Below are 6,537 nucleotides of genomic sequence, written 5' to 3' on the forward strand. Positions count from 1 at the left end.
TTACACTCATTGATTTGCAACACTGCCCACAATGGTCTCATAGGTTCCCAAACTCTTTCACATCAAGGACCCCTTGACGACACTCACAAATATAAACATCACGGGATAAATGGTATGGCAAAATCTCTGACGGTATACTTTTATATTTTGTAATATATCGTCATATCACCAGACGCTACATTTAACTGAGATGTCAACACATTAAATTGAGTTAATAGATTAAACCTGCACCTTATGTGAAATCAAATTTTATTGATTTCAACCACAGAAATAAGTCTTTTCTGTGGCCTTGGATTAACATTCCCAGTATGGATTTGTTGTTTTGAAGGTCAAATGACATGTAGGCTAAAACTGGGCTAAATATGGGCTAAAAGTTTTTTTCAATTTTTATTTTTTACACAAAATTTCAGAAAATGTGAGAAAAATGTCAGAAGAATGCATGAAAAATATCCGAAAAATATTGTCCATAAACTGTCCTAAAATGTTTCATGTTTCAACTGCAGCTGAAATGTTTAAATGTAGTGAAAAACACTTATATGTAACCTCATTGAAAAACTTTTCAACCAACTTTATTTTTCTCTTTTTCAGTTTAGAAATATATTTTTAGGATTGTTTGGAATATTTTATGAAAATACAGAAATGATAAAACACATGAATATAATGTATCATACCTCAATACAGACCTGTGAAGCCAGAAGCGGAGCTCCTGCTGTTACCTTGAGACCACTGAAAACCTGTTATGGATTAAGCTGAAATATTTTGAAGCCTGGAGAGCAGCAGCTCTCTCGATGCAGCTGCACCACCTCTCGCTGAGAGCGGGAGAGCTTCCCTGTGGACACTTAAAGGATTCTTATTCTTATTTCTCATCTTTGGTTTTCCATTTCAAACATCAGAGAGCCGAGCCGAGCTTAGCGGAGAATAATGTGTATTTTCTGTTTTAGAGGGTGAAATGCATGGTGCGTAAGCAGAGCAGCCCATCGCTGGCCAATTGAAAAGCAGCAACCACACACAGATGATTAATGTATGTTTCTCTTGTTTCTAACAGCCTATATGTTATGCTGACTTTCCTGGAATTTAATGAACATTTGCAGCTTCAGGACTATGAGAGTTGTTATGGAGTTACAAAGATAGAAGTATAAAAAGTATGCAAAGCATACCACGTTTCTGCAGCATCATTAAAGTTCAGGCGAAAGGAAACATGTCACCATCTCCTCTGCAGAGAGGCAAACTGGATTCACACTCTTAACAGTGGAGTCCTTTTGGCCTGAATGAAGAACTGAATTTGTTTCCTCTGATGTATTACACTTGATGGATGCAGTACTTGTACTTTCTATCCTTCAATAATACATACTATTATATAGTAAAAACCTTTTTTGCATGTTAATTGATGTCAGAATACGTTGCCATGTAATTAGGTAGCTGGTTACAGTAAACAATCTCTTAAAGTTGTCTTCTCGGTACAAAAGTTATTCGGAAAAACGTTAAAAATGCCAGAAAAATGTGGACGCTTCACTGCTGAGAGTTCAGTTGTGTGTACACTACAAAGACACATTAGTTTGTCACGGTCCGCCATGGTTTTTGTTTACGTTTGGCGTCATGCACCTGGAACGTTTGGCGGTCTGAAATTTCAACTAGGAAAATTCGAACCTCTGAGTTGTCTGGACACAGCCGGGTCTTTGTGGCAGGTCTAATCAGGATGAGTGTTGACTGGTTGCCTGACTCCAGCACACCTGTCTCCACTCCTGCAATTAGACACACACCCTCACACATGAGAGGCTGCAGGCTGCATGTAGGTGGAAGTGGAGGCATTAGTGGAGGGCGTGACAGCAGTCAGTGTTTTTCATTGACCTTACCAACTGAATTTCAGCAACACCTGACACAGGACACAAGTGGACTAGAAAGTCAGGACCCCAATCTCTGTTTCAGGTCCTCAGGGTTATGTGGGTCGGTTCCGCCTGATGATTTTTCCAGTTTCTCTTGGTTGGATTTCACCCGTCAACATGTGTAGCAGAGCTTTCTCAGCTTCTGCCAGGTGACCTGTTCACAGTCTGATCTATGACTCATGTTCTCACACTTTTACGCAGACACAGGAACATTTCTGCACTTGTTTCAGTTTGCAGCTCATCACCAGATGAATCTCTCAACATCACTTCAATTACACGCACCGCTGTTTGTTATCATGGGGAATATTATCATTATTATTTTGATGCTGTTGGTTTAACTTCTGTGTTTTCATCTCTTCTTTCAAATCTGATTTAAGGGTCATAATGCCTTTATTTTCTGGATATGTTCTCATTTTAGATATGATACATAAAATATGACTTAAATGCTAAACAAATATTCTGTTCACCACATCATCATCATCATCAGGTCTGCAAAGTAGTTGTGTGTTTCTGCAGGTTCTGTATCATCCTGTTACATCCAACAATGTAACATCACCTGCTGTCGGCTGTAATATTCTGCCGTCTACTTCTTATCTGTTTGACTGCTGATTTCCAAAAGTAGGACAAGAAGCTCAGCAGTCTGAAAGTCTTTTTATTTACTCTTTGATTACATGTTTTGTGAATGAAAACTATCCTTTTATGCTGATGATCAAATCTCTAGCGTGCACCTCCTCATGAACAGGTGGCTCATCGGGCTGAAACAAGCGATTCATGACAAGTTTGTACAGTTTGGAGAGTTTGTTGAATGCGACTTGTAATACTCGTACGAGCAAACCTCAGCAACGTGATAAGCCGTATAAATAGCCTGTGTCATGTCTACGTATTTTAAGCTTTCTGTGTTTCATTTAACACCATTCTCATTCCCAACTCCTCACATACAGACGCACGTTCACAGTTTTAAACACTACATGTTGTAGTTTAGGAAAAGATCAAATGTTTTTAGTACATCAGTTAAGTAGTCAACGTAGCATCATCAAACACAGGACTTTCAACTAGGACACCGGTGTTTGTGTTTGTGTTATTTTGAAGTTAGTGATGTGTTTTCCGTACTTCTGTTACGTTGTTTCCGTACGTATTTTGAGCCCAACCACTATGTTTTTCCTAAACCTAACTAAGTGGTTTTGTTGCCTAAACATAACTGCGGCCGTTACCCTTGCCAACCCGAATGTCTTTGTAATGTTGTGCTATTTATACGCCTTCCCATGAGATCGGGTTGCAAATCTACTTGGTTATGTTTAGGAAAGGATCATGGTATAAATGGGATAAAATAAGGACGTTTGTTAAGTAAATTAAATTAAATACATAAGTTAAGCCGTCAACGTAAATAAGTCAACGTTGACTTTTGGTTTCACACGGGACATGAACAGCGGAACCCTGTCCCCTAAATATTACGTTCCGATTCAACTAAACTGCATTGTGAATTAAGTTTCAAGGGAAATTTATTTTATATCGCAAATATGTCTGTAATGACTCTGCAGAAGTCCGTGTAGGGAGGAGGTCAGGGTGGATGGGTCAAACAAACACAGGACTTTCACCCAGGAGACTGCTGTTAATGTCCTGTGTGGAACCAAAAGTCAACGTTAACTTGTTTTAATTCACGTCCGTAGCTTAAATAATGTAAAAAAACATAGTAATAGTAGTTTTGTTACAGGTTTTGTTTTGTTTTAATTTACAAAGTTAACCGTGTTTAAAATGTTTAAAACTGCAACTGTAATCCGGGACAAAATATGTTTCCCTCGAGATGTAATTGAGAATGCAGTTTAGTTGTATGTTAACGTGATTTTGTAGGAAACGGGGTTGCCTCCTTACACTGACTCTCGCTATTTATTCTACGTCACCTGACTTTCAGAGCACGTGAGCATTGTACTGCCATGGTGACGCCGTAAAAATGACGCCCTAAAAGCAAAGCGTGTGTAGCGATAACACGTGAAAGGACTTGCTGTGTTATTCGAACGCCATTTGGTGAGACCAGAGCAGGCTGGTCCGATGTCTTGAAGGTTTACTTTTTGACCTCTCCTTAAACAGGTTAGTTGGCCTGCAGCCATAAACAACATTTAAAGCCCTTCCAATAATGAGGAGGATCATTCACTAATCAGCAAGCTGTCACGCTTTTTGCTGAATTAAAACCCAATGAAACCAGCAACTTTACACGTGGCGGGATTGCAGCGAGGTCAGTTATTCAACTTGACACGTGAGAGCCCTTCAGCTCCCGTCACGGAGGCTTCTCCAGCTGTATGTGTCGGGGACAATCAATGGTTGTCTCCCACGGGTCCATTAATGATGTGACCTTACAGACCTGAAGGGCGCGTTGTGCATCCAGGGGTCATCGCTCAGCCTCTCTGCTCCTGATTGTCTTTGACGGCATTGAAATTCATGCTCACAGCTGATTACATAATCCCAGCATGAGCAGAATGTTACCTGAGAGACGCAACATGCAGGAGGGTTGATTTTATTTCACTGACGTTAAAATTGATTTTTCATGCATCTTTGAGCTTCCAAGCAAAATGCAGCTTTGGATGGTTTATACTTGTTTACAGAGAGAGAAGAGGGAAACCCGAGGATATGAATTCCTCTCAGGATGCATGAATAAATAAATAAATTTCGACTTTCTCTCAACGCCAGAGAATTTGTCGATCCATCCTGAGATTCCATGACACCTCACCTCCTGTTATCTCACATTACCTCTTCCTCCTCCCTTTCTCCCATCTATCCTCTCCTCCTGCTCCGTCTCCTTTTTCATTGTAACCTCTCCTCTCCACTCCTGTCACCTGCTTTCCCATCTTCTTCCCTCCGGCCTCTACAAACACCTCCTCTTCTTCCTCTCTTCTGTCCACATCAGTGCTTGCAAAAATTACACAAACCAATCTTTTCTCCTGATACTTTTCCGACTTCAGTATTTACCCTCAGCCTCTGAGTCGGACATTGACTAAAGATTTTATATATTACCGAACTAACTGCTAGTGATTGAAATGGAAGCACATCACAGTCACATAACTGCCCTTTGTGCCCTCGATTTAATCATTTGTGTGCATGGATTACTTAATTCATGCTCTCAATTTATATTGTTTTTGGTGCGATACAGTCGCTTTTTCTCGTTCTGTCACCGCCCAAACAAAGGTACTCCTCAATGTTACATTAAACACTGAGAGATAGTGCTGCGGTGATGTAGTTTAAAGAGCGAAAGAGACACAGCGGGCGGGCGGGAGTCAAGGTGGATTGGTCCAACAAACACAAGACTTTCATCCAGGAGAGCGCTGTTCGTGTCCCGTGTTCACAACATTCAGTGTCATTTTCACTGTAGAAACATAATAGTTTTAAGCCCAACCATGTAGTTCTTTCCTAAACCTAACTATAGTGGTTTTGTTGCCGAATCCTAAAGTGACGCCAAGGAGCATGACAAAGTGACGAGTTGGGATGAGAACTTGTTGGATCTCTAGCAACTGTTCGAGGTGGCTTTTTATTGAAAAGAGTCAGTAACACTAGTGTCAGTCATTAGACGGGTTGATGCTAAAAATACTTGTAGTTGTTGCTGGCTCGCATTAGCATTGCCAGTTAGCTCACTAGCTACAGTTCATCGCCAGCTAACCCATAATGCCTAATTCACACTACACAACTTCAGCACTAATTTTCTGCTCCCCGGCAGTTTTTGGAGCTCCCCGACAAAAGCCCCAGATCAGAGTCAAATCGGAGTTGACTCGCCGCTCGCACATCAGCGCTCGAGCGTCATGTGTGAACTGCTCAAAGGCACTCGCCGATAGGCTTGCCAACGTTTGCCGATGCTTAGCGGACACATTCCAGATATCTAACATGCTTAATATTAGCATTTGCAACACAGAGCAAAGTTGTTGTTGCACTTAGAGGAAGAAATAGTAAAAGGTGTGTGGAAACAGGCTATTTTGTAAACACGTGCCAACAAGAACATCAGCAATGTATCTCACGTATGGTATCATTTACCGTGTATTTCTCGCGTGTTTTCGTAACAAAACGTAGTTTGGAGACCTCATCGGGGATTCCTCCTGGTGAAAGATCTTGTAGTGTGTGACCTCCTGTCTCCGGTCAGTCATGTAGTGTGAAAACCACAACGAGTTAAAGACTCCCAATCACAAGACAGCAAGTTGTTTAGTGTGAACAGTACAGAGATCTGACCACTTTGAAAGTCGTGTAGTGTGATTTTCTCAGTGCAAGTTTCTAGGGTGACCAAGCACTGAGTCATCTGATGTTGGATTGAAGACCTTAATCTGACACATGCTGCCGTAGCCGTATTGGCTGCTTGACTTTTTTTCCTTGAAGTGTTTACTTGATTTTGTAAAGACACTTTAATGTGACCAGGAAAGGAAGGATGGAAGAAATTGTATCTTCCTCCTCCCGGCTTTCTTATGTTATTGCCTCTCATCCCTTCACTCCTGTCGCTTCTTCTCTCCTTGATTTCTCTCCACTCGTCCCTTTATCTCACTTTCCTCTCTTCTTTCTTTTCCTCCTCTTCTCTCATCAATCTCCTGCCTTCTCCTCTCCACCCTTCTGCTCCTGGTGTAAACAGCTCGGTGAAACCATGTTGACCGCCGGCGTTGCTCCAGGCGACAACTCCTCTAAACTG

Source organism: Sebastes fasciatus, chromosome 10, assembly GCF_043250625.1.
Source record: "Sebastes fasciatus isolate fSebFas1 chromosome 10, fSebFas1.pri, whole genome shotgun sequence".
NCBI lineage: Eukaryota > Metazoa > Chordata > Actinopteri > Perciformes > Sebastidae > Sebastes > Sebastes fasciatus.